General features: G+C 36.2%; 1 non-coding gene across 1 annotated transcript; it reads left to right on the top strand.

Moving 5' to 3' along the window:
- Positions 1 to 7,128: 7,128 nt before the first annotated feature.
- LOC112399088 (U6 spliceosomal RNA) lies at positions 7,129 to 7,235 on the top strand. The gene has a single exon (XR_003003165.1). It is a non-coding gene; the product is annotated as a U6 spliceosomal RNA (small nuclear RNA).
- The last annotated feature ends 10,719 nt before the right edge of the window (positions 7,236 to 17,954 follow it).

Genomic DNA, 17,954 nt, shown 5'->3' with positions numbered 1-17,954 from the left:
AAGCAGGTGGGAGCAAATATTTCATACTTCAATAATGAAACAACAGAAAGCTAACAAGAAATTGTGAATTAAAAGGTTAATTTAAAAAATCTAAAAATATATTCAGCTACTTTAAAACAATTATAGAAAGTATTATATGTTTAACATATAGTGATGCAATGTGTGTAACAAATGCTATACAGCTAAAGTAGATTCTGACAAGATGTATACTGTAAGTCCTAGGGTATCCATTAAGAAAATAATTCCCAAAATATACAGAAAAATATTATTAAAGAACATAAAATATTACACTAGAAAATATTTACTTAAACCAGAAAAAGGAGAACACAGGAACATAGAAGATGTAATGTATAGAAGACAAAAAGGTAAAAGGACATGTAAACCCAACCATATACATAGTAACAATACATGTGAGTGAATTATTACTCATGCCTAACAATGATTAGGCAAAGGTTGTCGGACTGGATAACAAAAACAAGACTCAACTATATTCTGTCCACAGGAGACACACTTTAAAATCAAAGGTAAAACTACAATGAAAAAGCTATACCATGCAAGCACCAGTCAGAGAACTGGAGTGGCTAAACTAATAGACTTGAAAATAAAAGCTTATTACAGATAAAGAGGGTAGTAATTTTATGATAGAAAAGAACCTGTCAGGAAGCTATAACAGCGTAAACATCTCTGCACCTCACAACAGAACTCATATTCTTGACAATTCTGTATTTTGCTGCAAGAATTCTGAAGCAGAACTTGATATAATTGAGGGGAAAATAGACTATTCAGAAATACTAGTCAGAGACATGACCCTGCCTCCCCTTTAAATAATGAATAGAAAAACTAGTTAGAAGATCCACAGGGAAATAAGACTTGAACAGCACTATAAACCAACTACTTAACACATCTATAGAACATTCACACAATAGACAATTCTCAAGATCACATGGAACATTCTCCAAGATAGACCATATGTCAGACCATAAAAAAGCCTCAATAAATTGAAAAAATATTAAAAGTCGTAAAAGGTATGTTCTCTGACCACAATGGAATGAAATAAAGACAAAACTGAGAAATTCAAAAATATGTAGAATTTAGTGAACTCTTAAATAACCAATGAGTCAAAGGGAAAGTTTACAAGATAAATTAGGAAATCCTTTGAGCTATATGAAAATAAAAATGCAACATACCAAAACTTATGGGCTGCCACTAAAGCACCATTTTCAGGGAAATTAATAGTAAACACCTATATTAAGATAAAAAGATCTCAAGTCAATGATCTCCCACCTTAAAATACTGGTAAATGGGAAATTTACAGTAGCAAACACATTTTAAAAAGAGGGAGACTTCCAGTTTCTGGTCCAGCATGTAAGAAGCTTGGAAGTCACCATTCCATCCTAACAAGTAAAAAGCTGAACAAACTGAAAAATCAACAACTCTTCTTATATCCATAAGAGAAGTTAGGTCACAGGGAAAACCACTGTTCCTAAAATTAGACCAACAGATAATATAGAGAATTACGATTTACTGGAGCAGCAATCTCCTTGGGAGCCAGTGCCAGGGTAGGGACACCTCAACTATAGTTTGATGAATTTCTGGAGGCTCAGTGTGGACAAGTCAGACTTAAAACCTCCAGGGGAACTCATTCATCAGGGGAGGGGAGACCCTACACTTGTGAGTGTTATCTCCGGGATCTCTATCGGATTCTCAAAATGAATGTCAAAGAAAAATCCCGTCATGGTTCTGTCGGGGTGAAGGGAAAAGGAAGCATTTTGAAATATGCCAGAGCATTCTGTTCTCCTTAATAAGGTCTGGCCTTCAGACCAAAACCTAACTGCCCTGGGGAAGGGAAATACCCAACCCTAGTCCCGATTTACCATCCTGTCCCACCTAAGAGGTGAGGAGAAAAAAAGCATGAGTGAAGTTCACCGTCCAGAAGCACAGGCTCACTAAAAGTCGGAGACATAATCATAGGAATAAAATGTTTTTGCTCCTCCCAAACCTTATCACAACACTACTAAAGGCCTGTTTCCAACAGTTCCTCTTACCCAGTACATCATGCTCAGCTATCAAGAAAACATTAAATGACAACAGTAAAAAAAACAAACAAAAAAAATCCCCACAATTTTAAGAGACAGAGCAAGCATAAAACCCAGACTCAGATATCACAGGGTGTCAGAATTATTAACTAGGATTTTTAAAACCATGATTATTATGTTAAGGCTCTAATGGATAAAGTAGACCGCATACAAGAACAGGTGGGCAATGTAAGCAGAGATACCTAGAGTTTAGGAAAGAACAAAATAGATACTAGAGATCAAAAACACTGTAACACAGATAAAGAATACTTCTGATGGACTTATTAGTAGACTAGTAGACATGGATGAGGAAAGAATATCTGAGCTTAATGATATTGCAATAGAAACCCCCGAAACTGAAAAAGAGGGGAAAAAGGGGGGGGAGGGCTAAAAAAAATAAGCAGAAAATCCAAGAACTGTGGGACACCTATAAAAGGTGTAACATAAGCATGGTGGGAATACCAGAAGGAGAAAAGAGAAAGGAACGGAAGAAATATTTGAAACAATAATGACTGAAATTTTCCCAAAAATTGATATCAGATACCAAACCATGGATCCAGGAAATCTCAGAGAACACCAAGAAGGAAAAATGCCAGACAAAACAAAACACAGAAGCCTTCACTGAGGCCTATCATTTTCAAACTACAGAAAAATCAAAGATAGAGAAAAAAATCCTGAAAGAAGCCAGAAGGAAAAAATACCTGTCACTCTTCTGTAGGTAAATTAAGAATTACAGACTTCTCCTCAGTAACCATGTGAACAAGAAGAGAATATAGTGAAATGAAAATGTTGGGAGAAAAAAGCCCACCAACCTAAAATGCTGTACCCTGGGGCATTACCCTTCAAAAGTGAAGGAGAGATAAAGGCCTTTTTGGACAAACAGAATTGAGGAAATATGTTGCCAGTAGACCTGCCTTGCAGTAAATGTTAGAAGTTCTTTAGAGTGAAAGAAAATAATGTAGGACGGAAAATTGGATCCAATAATGAAAGAAGATCAGAGAAGGAATATGTAAAATAAAGACTTTTTTTTCTTAATTGTTCTAAAGATGACAATTTGTTAATAAGAGCAATATCTTATTCGTCTATGTATGCTTGTGTGTGTACACACATATGCTTGTGTATGCTTATGTGTAAGTGAAATGAATGACAGCAATGATGCAAGGGATAGGAGAAATTAGGATTATTTTGTTATTATAAGGTATTTACAGTACCTGTGAAGCAGTACAGTGTTATTTGAAATTGGATTTGGGATTAGTTGTAAACGTATATTGCAAACTCTACAGCAAACTCTTAAAAAAAATAGTATAACTAATATGCTAGGAAAGAGAAAATGGAATCATAAAATGTTCAATTAAAGCCACAAATGACAGAAAAAATGTGGAAGACAAAAATAGGGACAAAGAACAAGATAAATAGAAAAACAAATATTATTAACCCAACTATATCAATAGTCACTTTAAAGATTAGTGGTATACATATGCTGATTAACAGAGATCGTAAGACTGGATTTTTACAAAAGACCCAACTGTGTTGTCTACAAGAAACCCACTTTAAATATAAAGACACATATAGATTAAATGTTAATCTTTAAAAAGATATACCATTCTAACACTAATCATAAAGAAACTGAGACTAGCTATATTAATTTCAGGCAGAGCTGACTTCAGAGCAAGGAAAGTTGTCAGAGATAAAAAGGAGGCTTACATAATCTAAGACATGACAATTTAATTTGCGTGTGCATTGAAACATCAGAATATGTGAGGCAAAAAATCAGACAGAACTGCAAGGAGAAATAAGTGAATCCACTATTATCATTGGTGACTTTAACACTCCTCTATCAGAAATGGAAAGATCCAGCAGGCAGAAAAATCAGTAAGGACAGTTGAACTCAACAGCACCATCAATCAATTAAGTATCATTGATATCTATAAACTACCTGATTGAACAACAGCAGATTACACACTCTTCTCACATGGAACATTCACCAAGATAGAACACATTCTGGGCCATGAAATACACTTTAACAAATTTAAAAAGTAGAGGTCATATAAATGTCTGTTCTCAGACTACAGTGGAATCAAACTAGAAATCAATAACAAAAAGATAGCTGGAAAATCCCCAGAGATTAAACAACACATTCTTAATAACACATGAGTCAAAGAAGTCTCAAGAGAAATGTTTAAATATTTTCACTAAATGAAAATGAAAATACAACTTATCAAAATCTATGGGATGCACTACTATATATAAAATAGATAACCAATAAGAGCCTACTGTATAGCACAGGGAACTCTACTCAATACTCTGTAATGACCTCTATGGGAAAAGAATCTAAAAAAGAGTGAATATTTGTATAAGTATAAATGATTCACTTTGCTGTACAACAGAAACCAACACAACTTTGTAAATCAACTATACGACAATAAAAATTAATTTTAAAAAATGTATGGGATGCAGCAAAGGCAGTGCTTAAAAGGAAACTTATAGCACTGAATGCATATATTAGAAAGGAAGGTCTAAACAAATCATCCACCTTAGGAAAGTTGGACAAGAGAAAATTAAATCCAAACAAGCAGGAAAAAAAGAAATAATAATTATTAGAGCAGAAATCAATGAAACAGGAAGTAGGAAATCAATAGAGAGAGATCAACCAAACCAAAAGCTGGCTCTTAGAAAATATCAACAAATTTGATAAACTTCTAGCCAGGCTAAGAAAAAAAGAGAGGACACAAACTATTTTACAGAAATGAAAGAGGAAGCATCACTACAGATTGTGGACGTTAAAAGGATAATAAAGAAATAATATGAACAAATCTGTGCCTGCAAATTTGATAACCTAGGTGAAATGGACCAATTGTGAAAGACACAATCTGCTAAAACTCACACAAGAAATAGATAAATCTCAATAGGCCTCTTTCTATTGTATTATAAAATCAACAACTACTAATCTTCCAAAACAGAAAGCACCAGACACAGATGGGTTCACAGGTGAATTTCAGCAAACATTTAAGGAAGAAGTTACACTAATTCTCTACAATCTTTTTCAGAGGATGGAATCAGAATATTTCCTAACTCATACAATGAGACCAGCATTACCTTAAAGCCAAAAAAAAAAAAAAAGTACAAAAAAACGACAGACCAATATCTGCCATGAACATAGGTGCAGAAATCCCCAACAAAATATTAGCAAATCAGTCCAGCAGTGTATTCAAATAATCATACAGCAAAACCAAGTGAGATTTATCCCAGGTATGCAAGACTGTTTCAATATTCAAAAAATCAATGTAATCACAGGCTAAAGAAATAAAATCACATAATGATATCAATGGATAGAGCAGAAAATGCATTTGACAAAATCCAACACCATTCATGATAAAAACTCTCAGGGAACTGAGATTAGAGGGGAATTTCCTCAATTTGATAAAAAATATCTACAAAAACCTACAGCTAATATCATACCTAATGGGAAGAAGTTTGAAGTTTTCCCATTAAGATCAAGAACAAGGCAAAGATGTCTGCCCCTCTCACCTTTGCTTTTCAACATCATATTGGAAGTCCTAGCAAACGCAGAAAGAAAAGAAAATATACACAGATTGAGAAGGAAGAAGTAAACTTGTGTTTATCTGTAGATGACATAATTGTATAGAAAATCTAGAAGAATTGACAAAAACAAACTAGCAAATGAACAAAATAAAAAACCCTCCTGGAACTAATAAAAGTTTATAGCAAAATGCAGGATACAAGGTTAATACACAAAAGTCCATTGCCTTCCTATATACCAGCAATGAACAAGTAAAATTTGCAATTAAAGACATATAACCATTTACATTAGCGCTCAATGAAATAGGCAAATCTAATAAGGTATGTACAAGATTTGAGGAAAACTATAAAACAGATGAAAGATATCAAAGAACTAAATAAATGGAGAGATATTCCGTGTTCAGGATAGGGAGACTCAATACTGTTAAGATATTAGTTGATATATAGATTTATAGGTTCAACGTGGTTCACAGATTCATGAATTTAATTCATAAATTCAACACAATCCAAATCAAAATCCCAAAAACTTATTTTGTGGATATTGACAAACTGATTCTCAAGTTTATATGAAGAGGAAAAAGGCTCAGAATAGCCAACACAATATTGAAGGAGAACAAAGTTGGAAGACTGATACTATGCAACTTCAAGACTTATGATAAAGCTACAGTAATCAAAACAGTGTGGTGTTTGTGGAGGAATAGACAAATCAATGGAATAGAATAGAGAGCCCAGATATAAACCCATATATGTATATGTATGTATGTATGTGTGTGTATAGTTAACTGATCTTTGACAAAAAAAGCAGAGGCAATATAATGGAGCAAAGATAATCTTTTCATCAAATGGTGCTAGAACAACTAGACATTCACATGCCACCCCCCAAAAAAAAACCAAATCCAGACACAGACCTTATACCTTTCACAAAAATTACCTCCAAATGGATTTGAGAAGTAAATGTAAAACACAAAACTCAAACTCCTAGAAGATAATATAGGAGGAAACCTAGATGACCTTGGGTATGGTAATGATGCAACACCAAAAGCACAATCCATAAGTGAAAGAATTGATAAGCTGGCCTTCATTAAAATTAAAAATGTTTGCTCTGTGAAAACAAATGACTCTTAAAACTCAATAATAAGAAAACTAAAAACCTGAGACTTCCTGGGGCACAGTGGTTAAGAATCCGCCTGCCAATGCAGGGGACATGGGTTCAATCCCTGGTCCAGGAAGATCCCACATGCTGCAGAGCAACTAAGCCCGTGTGCCACAACTGCTGAGCCTGTGCTCTAGAGCACACGAGCTGCAACTACTGAGCCCCCGTGCCACAGCTACAGAAGCCCGTGTGCCTAGAGCCTGTGCTCCACAAGAGGAGCCACCACAATAAGAAGCCCACACACCACAATGAAGAGTAGCACCCACTTGCAGCAACTAGATAAAGCCTGCATGCAGCAACGAAGACCCAATGCAGCCAAAAGAAAATAAATAAAAATAAATTTATTTTAAAAAAAAAGAAGTGCTTGCTTCGGCAGCACATATACTAAAATTGGAATGATACAGAGAAGATTAGCATGGCCCCTGCGCAAGGATGACACGCAAATTCGTGAAGCATTCCAAATTTTAAAAAAACAAAAAAGAAAACAAACAACCCAATTAAAAGATGGGTCAAACACCTGAACAGACACCTTACCCAAGAAGACATACAGATGGTAAATAAGCACACAAAAATATGTTCCACATCACATGACATGAGGGAAACGCAAATTAAAGCAATGAGATACCATTAGACACCTATTAGAATGGCCAAAATCCAAAACACAGCACCAAATGCTGGCAAAGATGTAGAGCAAGAGGAACACTCTTTCATTGCTGGTAATAATACAAAAGGGTGCAGCCAGTTTGGAAGACAGTTTGGCAGTTTCTTACTAAACTAAGCATACTCTTACCATATGATCCAGAAATTGCACTCCTGGTATCTACCCAAATGAGTTGAAAACTTATTTCCACACAAAAGCCTGCACATGAATGGCTATAACACCTTTATTCATAATTGCTAAACTTGGAAGCAACCAAGATGTCTTCAGTAGGTGAATGGATAAATAAACTGTGGTATATTCAGACAATGGAATAGTATTTAGTGCTAAAATTAAATGAGCTATTAAGCCATGAAAAGACATGGAGGAAACTTAAATGCATGTTAGACAAAGTGAAAGAAACCAATCTGAAAAGGTTATATACTGTATGGTTTCAACTTTATATGACATTCTGGAAAAGGTAATATGCAGGCAATAAAAAGATGAGTGGCTGCCAGGGATTAAAGGGGAGGGAGGTATGAAAAGGTGAACCACAGAGGATTTTTAGGGCAGTGAAACTACAGATCTTCCTAGACTTAACAACAGGGTTACATCCTGATAAGATATTTTCAGTTCATGGTGGGTTTAAGTCGAAAATGCATTTAATGAACCTAACCTATCTAACACCATAGCTTAGCCTAGCCGAACTTAAATGTGCTCAGGACACACATTAGACTGCAGTTGGGCAAAATCATCCAATACAAAGCCTATCGTATAATAAAGTGTTGAGGGCTTCCGTGATGGCGCAGTGGTTGAGAGTCCTCCTGCCGATGCAGGGGACACGGGTTCGTGCCCCGGTCTGGGAAGATTCCACATGCCGCGGAGCGGCTGGGTCCGTGAGCCATGGCCGCTGAGCCTGCGCGTCTGGAGCCTGTGCTCCACAAGGGGAGAGGCCAAACAGTGAGAGGCCCCCGTACTGCAAAAAATAAATAAAGTGTTGACTCTTTCATATAATTTATTGAATACTGTACTGGAAGTGAAAAAAAGTGAATGATTGTATGGGTACAGATGGTTATAAGTGTATCAGTTGTTTACCCTAGTAATCATGTACTGACTGGAGCTGTGGCTCACTCCTGCTGCCCGGCAACAACCAGAGAGTACTGGCCAACGTACCACTAGCCCAGGAAAAGATCAAAATTCAAAGCTCGGTTCCTACTGAATGCTTGTTTGCTTTCGCACCATTATAAAGTCAAAAAATCATTAAGTTGAACCATCATAAGCCAGGGACGTCGGTGTTCTGTATGATACTGTAATAATGGTACATGTCATTATACCTGTATACATTATACATTTGTCCACATCCATAGAAAGAGCAACAGTAACAATGAACTCTAATGTAAACGATGGACTTTGGGTGATAATGATGTGTCAAGGCAGGTAGGTGATCAACTGTAACAAATATGCCACTCTGGTTGGGAATGTCGATAATGGGAGTGGCTATGCGTGAGTAGGAGCATGGAATATACGAGAAATCTCTGCACTTTACACTAAATTTTCCTGTGAACCGCTCTTAAAAACGTATATTTTTTTAAAAAGGGAAAATCTCACATTAATAAGCTAACTTTACATCTTAAGGAAGTCAGAAAGAAAGACAAGCTAAACCCAAATATAGCAGAAGGAACTAATAAAGATTAAAGCAGAGACAAATAAAATAGAAATTTTTTTAAAATAGAGAGCATTGATGATACCAAAAATGGTTCTTTGAGACTATTAACCAATTTGGCAAACTGTTAGCTAGATTGAGAAAGAGAGAAAAGATGAAAATAACTAATATCAGAAATGAAAGTGGGGATATTACTACTGACCTTACAGAATTAGGAAGGATTGTAAGATAATATTATGAACAATTATACACCAACAAATTAGATAACCTGGAAGAAATAGACAAATTCCTAGAAAATGCACAACTTACCAAACCACCTCAATAAGATATAGAAAATTTGAACATACCTTTATTGAGTAAAGAGGTTGAATTAGTAATAAAAAGCCTTCCAGGAAAGAAAATCCAAGATCATGTGGCTTTGCTGGTGAATTCTACCAAACGTTTAAAGAAGTAACACTAGTCCTTAACAAACTCTTCCAAAAAAAGAAGAGGAGGAAACAATTTCTAATGTATTCTATTAGAGATCATATTACCCTAATACCAAAGCCAGACAAAGGTACCTAAAGTACAAAAAAAAATTGCAGACCTGTTGCAAAATCCTCAATAAAATACTAGTACATGGAATTGAACCACATATCAAAAGGATTATACACCATGACCAAGTAGGATTTATTCCAGGATGCAAGGACGGTTCAACATAAGAAAATCAATATAATACACCACAGTAATAGAAGAAAGGAAAAAACTCACATGATCACCTTGATGCTGAAAAAGCTTTTGAAAATATCTAACATCCTTGCAGGATAATAACACTCAGAAAACTAGGGAATAGAAGGGAACTTCCTCATTATGATTCATGTAAAACCTCAAAGCTAACTTCATATTCAACGGTAAAATTTTCTCCCCTAATAGCAGGAACAAGACAAGGAAGTCCACTTTCTCATCACTGCTATTCAACATTGTACTGGATGCTCTTGCCAGAGCAATTTGGCAAGAAAAAGGAAAGGCATCCAAACTGGAAAGGAGGAATCAATCTACCTCTCTTTACAGATGATATGCTCCTATAAATGGAATATCCCAAAGAATACATAAATAGACAGAAAAAACCTACTACTAGAATAAATGAATTCAGCCAAGTTGCAGTTTACAAAACAAACACACAAACTCAGTTGTGTGTTGACAATATACTAGCAAGGAACAATCAGTAAAGCAATTAAGAAAATAATGCCATTTACAATAGCATCCACAGAATAAAATACCAGGAATAAATTTATCCAAGGAAATGAAATACTTGTACACTGAAAACTATGCAACGTCTCTGAAGTAAATTGATATTTATTTAAAAAATTGAAATACATCTCAAGTTCATGAATTATAATATACAATATTGTTAAGATGGCAATACTATCAAAAGCAATCTAGAGATTCAATATAATCCCTATAAAAATTCCAATGACCTTTTTTGCAAAAATGGAAAAAACCAATTCAAATTCACATGAAATTACAACTCAACAACAAAAGGCAAACAACCAATTTATAAATGGGCAAAGGACTTGAATAGATATTTCCTCAAAGAAGATACACAAATAGCCAACAAGCACATTAAATATGTTCACCATCATTAGCCATTAGGGAAATGTAAATCAAAATCACAATGAGATACCACTTCATACCCACTAGAATGACTATAATTAAAATTAAAAGAGAACAAGTGCTAGGATGTGTGTGGATTGAAACCCTTGTAAATCACTGGTGAAATGTGAAATGTAAAATGGTGTAGCTGCCATGGAAAACAGTTTGTTGGTTCCTCAAAGCATTAAACATAGAAATACCGTATGACCCAGCAATTGAACTCTTAAGTATATTCCCCAAATAATTTAAAACAGCTATGCAAACAAATGTAAATGCATGTTCATAGCAGTATTATTCATTACAGCCAAAAGGTGGAAACAACCCAAATGTCCATCACTGGATGAATGGATAAGCAAGTTGCGATACATGCATACAATGCAATATTACTCAGACACAAAAAAAGAATGAAGTACTAACACATGCAGCAATGTGGATGAACCTCAAAAGCATTATTCTAAGTGAAAGAAGACAAACACAAAGCTACATATTTTATGGTTCCATTTATATGAAGTATCCAGAATAGGTAAATCCATAGAGCAGATTGGTAGTTGTGAGATGGTGGAAAAAGAGACCCTTATCTACCATTTGTTTTTCCTTTTTTTTTCTTGTATCTTTTGAAACTCGGTGTTGAATCCTTTTTGACAATTTTTTTTTTACTTTTTAAAAATTGAATCATTACTGAACAAAAAATATATATAAAGAAAAGGAACTATACTGGAAAACCCACTGTGATTGGGACAGAAGCTGAATATTAGGGGATTTTAGGAATGAAATGAGACAGAAGGGGAAAAGTAAGGGATATGAATAATTTTAGAAAAACTTAGAAGGGACAGGAAAGCCACTCTTCAGGTTGTCAGTAGCAGGCTGGACTGTTTTTGTTGATAAGAATCTGAGGTACCCTGCAGAAGTCAGGACAGCCTCTAACATGGACTCTGTTTTCCCCACCACTTAGCTACATAGCCTGAACATTTTCCCATATCAGTAGATACAGAGCTACCTCTCTCTTTAATGAATGCAAAGTATTCTATTGTACAGATGTTTCATATGAAAATGTTTCCTAATCAGGCACATGTGAAAGAGAAAACCCTCTGGACTCCCCTCTCTCTTTTTTTTTTTTAATATTTATTTATATATTTGGTTGCACCAGGTCTTAGTTGCAGCAGGCGTGCTCCTTAGTTGCAGCTTGTGGGCTCCTTAGTTGTGGCATGTGAACTCTTAGTTGCAGCATGCATGTGGGATCTAGTTCCCCAACCAGGGATTGAACCCGGGTCCCCTGCATTGGGAACACAGAGTCTTAACCACTGCGCCACCAGGGAAGTCCCGTGGACTCCCCTTTCTTTTTAACACACCCCCAAATCTTTATTTTATGAAGGACTTGCCCTGTGTCATCAGTTCCACAAGAAATAAAATGTGGACTGCCCTGGGCCAGCAACCTCAGCAATGTTCTTTTTTTCCTCTTTCATAAGAGGAAACCAAATCTCTAAATGAGATCTCCAAGTAAAAACAAACAATATTGAGCAAAGTACCAGGTTTTCTGAGCTCATAAAATGTAAAGCACAGATTACACATTATGAAATAGCCTTGAGAGCTATCTTAACTTTTTAATTGTCTGATAAAAAACATGACTGAATATACCATTCCCACTGAGAAGTCAGAGGCTGGGAATGAAAATCCCCACTGACTGCACTCAGGACTTCAGCAGGAAGTCTGCCCATGAGCCTCTGGGAGGCTCACCTGAAGATCTTTCCACTGGGCCTGCAGGCACCCCCCAATGCCCTGAGTGCTAAACCCACACTTCCCCCCACCCCCAAGTCTGCAGGTGACTCTTTGTGTGTGTTTCTGAGTGCAATGGCCAGAGTGTTCTCAGAAAAATCAGACCAGGGTCTGTTGGCAAGAGAGAAACCACAAACTTGAGTGGTAGTGTCACTTTCTGGCAAACAAAGAGGTTTCCAAAGGTCAACCTGATGAGTTGTAAGAACCAGAGAAGGCATGAAAGCTTAAAAATTCCACCACAAGAGGGAATAAGGAGTGTGGAGCAGATGTACCCATACAAGGTCAGAGAAAATCTAGATATAACAGGACCAATGAACCCACCCAAAGGCAACTGGTACAGATTTGAGGGGTTCCAATACTGCAGTGCAAGAGCCACAATGCAAGCCTCCAAGGAACATGAGAAATATCATCACCAAAAGAAAGCAGTCCTCCGAAAACTGGACTCAACGACACGGAATTTTGAGATCCAGCTGATAAAGAGTTTGAAATAGCAGTTTTGAGGAAACTCAAGTGCACTACAAAAAAACGCAGAAAGACAACTCAATGAAATGAGGAAAACACATGAAAAAATGAGAAATTTAACAAAGAGATAGAAATCATAAAAAAGGACCAAATTCTGGAGCTGAAGAATTCAATGAATAAAATGAGAAATGCAATATAAAATATCTACAGCAAAGTAGACCAAATGGAAGGTAGAATAAGTGAGCTAGAGGATAGGAATTTTGAAATAATGCAAGTAGGGGAGAACAAAGAAAAAAGAATGAAGAAGAATAAAGAAAGCCTACATGATCCATGGGAATCCATCAAATGTACAAATATTAAAATAATTAGTATTTCAGAAGGAGAAGAGAGGGAGAAAGTGGTAAAAAGTTTAAAGTGATAGCTGGAAAAGTCTCAAACTTTGGAAAGACTTGGGCATCCAATTCATGAAGCTAATAGATCATCCTATTTTTTCAATGAAAAAAAAAAGTACTTCTGTAAGATACACTATAATGAAAATGTCAAATATCAAAGAGAATCTTAAAAGCAGCCAGAAGGAAAAAAAGATTATAACCTACAAGGAACCCCCCCATTAGGCTATCAAAGAGAATCTTAAAAGCAGCCAGAAGGAAAAAAAGATTATAACCTACAAGGAACCCCCCCGTTAGGCTATCAGTGTATTTCTCAAAAGAAACCCTACAGACCAGGAGAGAGTGAAAATGGCATATTCAAAATGTTGGAAGAAAAAATTTCCAACCAAGGTAATTTATCCAAAGTTACACTTCAGACATGAAGGAAAAAATAAAGGCTTTTCTAGATAAACAAAAACTGAGGGAGTTATCACCACTAGACCTGCCTTGCAAGAAATGCCGAAAGGAATTATTCAAGCTGAAATGAAAAGATGCTAATTAGTGACATGAAAACATATGAAAGTATACAGAACACTGGTGGATATACAGTCATATTTAGAAAATTCTAATTCTGTAATAAGGTGGTATGTTAACCAGTTACCTATGGTACAAAGATTATAAGAAAAGATTATTTTAAAATATATAGTTATATATTTTTGTAGCTGTATCTACTATAATTTGTTAAGGAACATAAAATATAGAAAGAGGTAAATTGTGATGTCAAAAATGTAAAGGGAGGGAGTAAAATTTTGGAACTCCTGTGTGTGATTGAAGTTAAGTTGCTGTCAGCTTAAAATGAACTGCTTTATTTATGTTTTACATAAGCCTCATGGTAACCACAAAGCAAAAACCTACAGGAGATTCACAAAAGATAAAGAAAGGGGAAACAGAGCATATCACCATGGAATGACCAGTTGACAAAAGTAGGCAGAAACAAGAAAAAAAATACATTGGAACTACAAAACTGTGAGAAGTTATTAAGATGGCATTAGTAAGTCCTTACATATCAATAATTACTCTAAGTGTAAGTGGATTGAATTCACCCATCAGAAAGGTACAGAGTGGCTGGATGGATTTAAAAAAATATATGACCCAACTATAAGCTGCCTATAAGAGACTCACTTCAGGGTTAAGGACACACATAGGATCAAAATGAAGAGACAGTAAAAAGTATTCCATGCAAGTGGAAACCAAAAGAGAGCAGGGGTAGCTATCAACCCCTCTATCACACAAAATAGACTTTAAGCCAAAAGAGGTAATAAGAGATAAAGAAGGTGATCATATATGATAAAAGGGTCAATTGATCAAGAAGATCATAAATATATATGCACCCAACATTGGAGCATCTAAATATATTAATCAAATACTGACAGATCAGACAGGAAAAACAGACAATAATAGCAGCAGACTTCAATACCCCACTCTCAGCAATGGAAAGATAATCCAGACAGAAAGAAAACATTGGACTGGACTCATATATTAGATGAAATGGACCTACAAAACATTTATAGAACATTCCATCCAACAGTAGCAGAATACATATTCTACTAAAGAGCACAAGAAATATTCTCCAGGATAGATCATATGATAGGTTACAAAACAAATACTAGCAACCTTAAGAAGATTAAAATTATACCATCTTTTCAAACCACAATGGATGAAACTAGAAATAAAAAACAAGAGGACAACTGGAATGTTTATAAGCATGTGGAAACAACACATTCCTGAACAAGAAATGGGTCATAAAGAAAAAATCTCAAAACAAATGAAAATGACAACACATCAAAATCTATGGGATGTTACAAAAGCAGTTCTGAGAGAGAATTTTATAGTAATAAATGCATATATTAAGAAGATAGGAAGCTCTCAAATAAACAACTTAACTTCACACTTCAAGGAACTAGAAAAAGAACAAGGAAGCCCAAAGTTAGCAGAAGGAAGGAAATAAAGATCAGAGTGGAAAATAATGAAATAGAGAACAGAAAAGATTAACAAAACTAAGAACTCAGTTTTTGATAAGAAAAATGAAACAGACAAACTTTTAACTAGACTAAGAGACTATTATGAATACTTACATGCCAACAAATTGGGTACCTAGAAGAAACAGATAAATTTCTAGATACATACAGCCAAGACAATCAGGAAATAGAAAATCTGAACAGACCAATAATGCAAGTAAGGCAATTGAATCAGTAATCAAGAGCCGTGCAACACAGACAAATATAGGACCAAATAGCTCTACTGGTGAATTCTACCAAACATATAAAGGAGAATTAATGCCAGTCCTATTCAAACTTTCAAAAAATAAAATCAAAGAAGAATCACTTCCAAACTCATTTTATGAAGCTACCATTACCCTGATACCAAAGCCAGATAAGGACACTACAAGAAAAAACTACAAACCAATATCCCTTATAAATATACATGCAAAAATTCTCAACAAAATATTAAGAAATCTAATTCAACAACACATTAAAAGGATGATACACCATGACCAAGTGGGATTTACCCCTGGGATGCAAGGATGGTTCAACATATGTAAATCAATAAATGTGATACACCACATTAATAAAATGAAAGATAAAAATCATGATCATCTCAATTGATGCAGAAAAAGCATTCAAAAAATACAATTTTTCAAGATAAAATTTCCACAAATTATTTATAGAGGGTATGTACCTCAACATAATAAAGGACATATATGACAAGCCAACAGCCAACATCATGATCAGTGGTGGAAGATTGAAAGTTTTTCCTGTGAGATCAGAAACAAGACAAGGATGCCCACACTCACCACTTTTATTCAACATAGTACTAGAAGTCCCAGCTAAAGCAATTATGCAAGAAATAAAAAGGCATTCATTGAAAAAGGAAGTGCCGAGATTGGTTCAAGATGGCGGAGTAGGACGTGCTCTCATTCCCTCCTGCGAGAGCACCGGAATCACAACTAACTGCTGAACAATCATCAACAGGAAGACACTGGAACTCACTAAAAAAGATACGCCACATCCAAAGACAAAGGAGACGCCACAATGAGACGGTAGGAGGGGCACAATCACAATCAAATAAAATCCCATAACTGCTGGGTGGGTGACTCACAGACTGGAGAACACTTATGCCACAGGAGTGCACCCACTGGAGTGAAGGTTCTGAGCCCCACATCAGGTTTCCCAACCTGGGGATCCGGCAATGGGAGGAGGAATTCCTAGAGAATCAGACTTTGAAGGCTAGTGAGATTTGATTGCAGGACTTTGACAGGACTGGGGGAAACAGAGACTCCACTCTTGGAGGGCACACATAAAGTAGTGTGTGCATCAGGACCCAGGGGAAGGAGCAGTGACCCCATAGGAGACTGAGCCAGACCTGCCTACTAGTGTTGGAGGGTCTCCTGCAGAGGCGGGAAGTGGCTGTGTCCCACAGTGAGGACAAGGACACTGGCAGCAAAAGTTCTGGGGAGTACTCCTTGGCGTGAGCCCTCCCAGTGTCTGCCATTAGCCCCACCAAACAGGCTGGGTAGGCTCCAGTGTTCGGTCACTTCAGGCCAAACAATAAACAGGGAGGGAACTCAGCCCTGCCCATCAGCAGACAAGCGGTTTAAAGTTTTACTGAGCTCTGCCCACAAGAACAACAGCCAGCTCTACCCACCACCAGTCCCTGCCATCAGGAAATTTGCACAAACCTCTTAGATAGCCTCATCCACCAGAGGGCAGACAGGAGAAGAAGAACTACAATCCTGCAGGCTGTGAAACAAAAACCACATTCACAGAAAGACAGACAAAATGAAAAGGCAGAGGGCTATGTACCAGATGAAGGAACAAGATAAAACCCCAGAAAAACAACTAAATGAAGTCTAGATAGGCAACCTTCCAGAAAAAGAATTCAGCATAATGACAGTGAAGATGATTCAGGACCTTGGAAAAAGAATGGAGGCAAAGAGCGAGAAGAAGCAAGAAATGTTTAACAAAAACCTAGAAGAATTAAAGAACAGACAAACATAGATGAACAATACAATAAATAAAATGAAAACTACACTAGAAGGAATCAATAGCAGAATAACTGTCTTCAGACCTAGGGACACATACAGATGGAAAGTGAGGGGATGGAAAAAGATATTCCATGCAAATGGAAATCAAAAGAAAGCTGGAGTAGCAATATGCATATCAGATAAAAGGGACTTTAAAATAAAGGATGCTACAAGAGACAAGGAAGGACATTACATAATGATCAAGGGATCAATCCAAGAAGAAAATATAACAATTATAAATATATATGCACCCAACATAGGAGCACCTCAATACATAAGGCAACTGCTAACAGCTATAAAAGAGGAAATCGACAGTAACACAATAATAGTGGGGGACTTTTAACACCTCACACCAATCGACAGATCATCCAAACATAAAATTAAAAAGGAAACACAAGCTTTAAATGTCACAATAGACAAGAGAGATTTAACTGACATTTATAGGACATTCCATCCAAAAACAGCAGATTACACTTTCTTCTCAAGTGCACATGGAACATTCTCCAGGACAGATCACATCTTGGGTCACAAATCAAGCCTCAGTAAATTTAAGAAGATTGAAATCAT

Source organism: Neophocaena asiaeorientalis, unplaced genomic scaffold, assembly GCF_003031525.2.
Source record: "Neophocaena asiaeorientalis asiaeorientalis breed wild unplaced genomic scaffold, Neophocaena_asiaeorientalis_V1.1 scaffold114, whole genome shotgun sequence".
Classification (NCBI taxonomy): Eukaryota; Metazoa; Chordata; class Mammalia; order Artiodactyla; family Phocoenidae; genus Neophocaena; species Neophocaena asiaeorientalis.
Note: the sequence above shows the minus strand (reverse complement) of the source record. Positions and strands in the feature narration are given on the sequence as shown.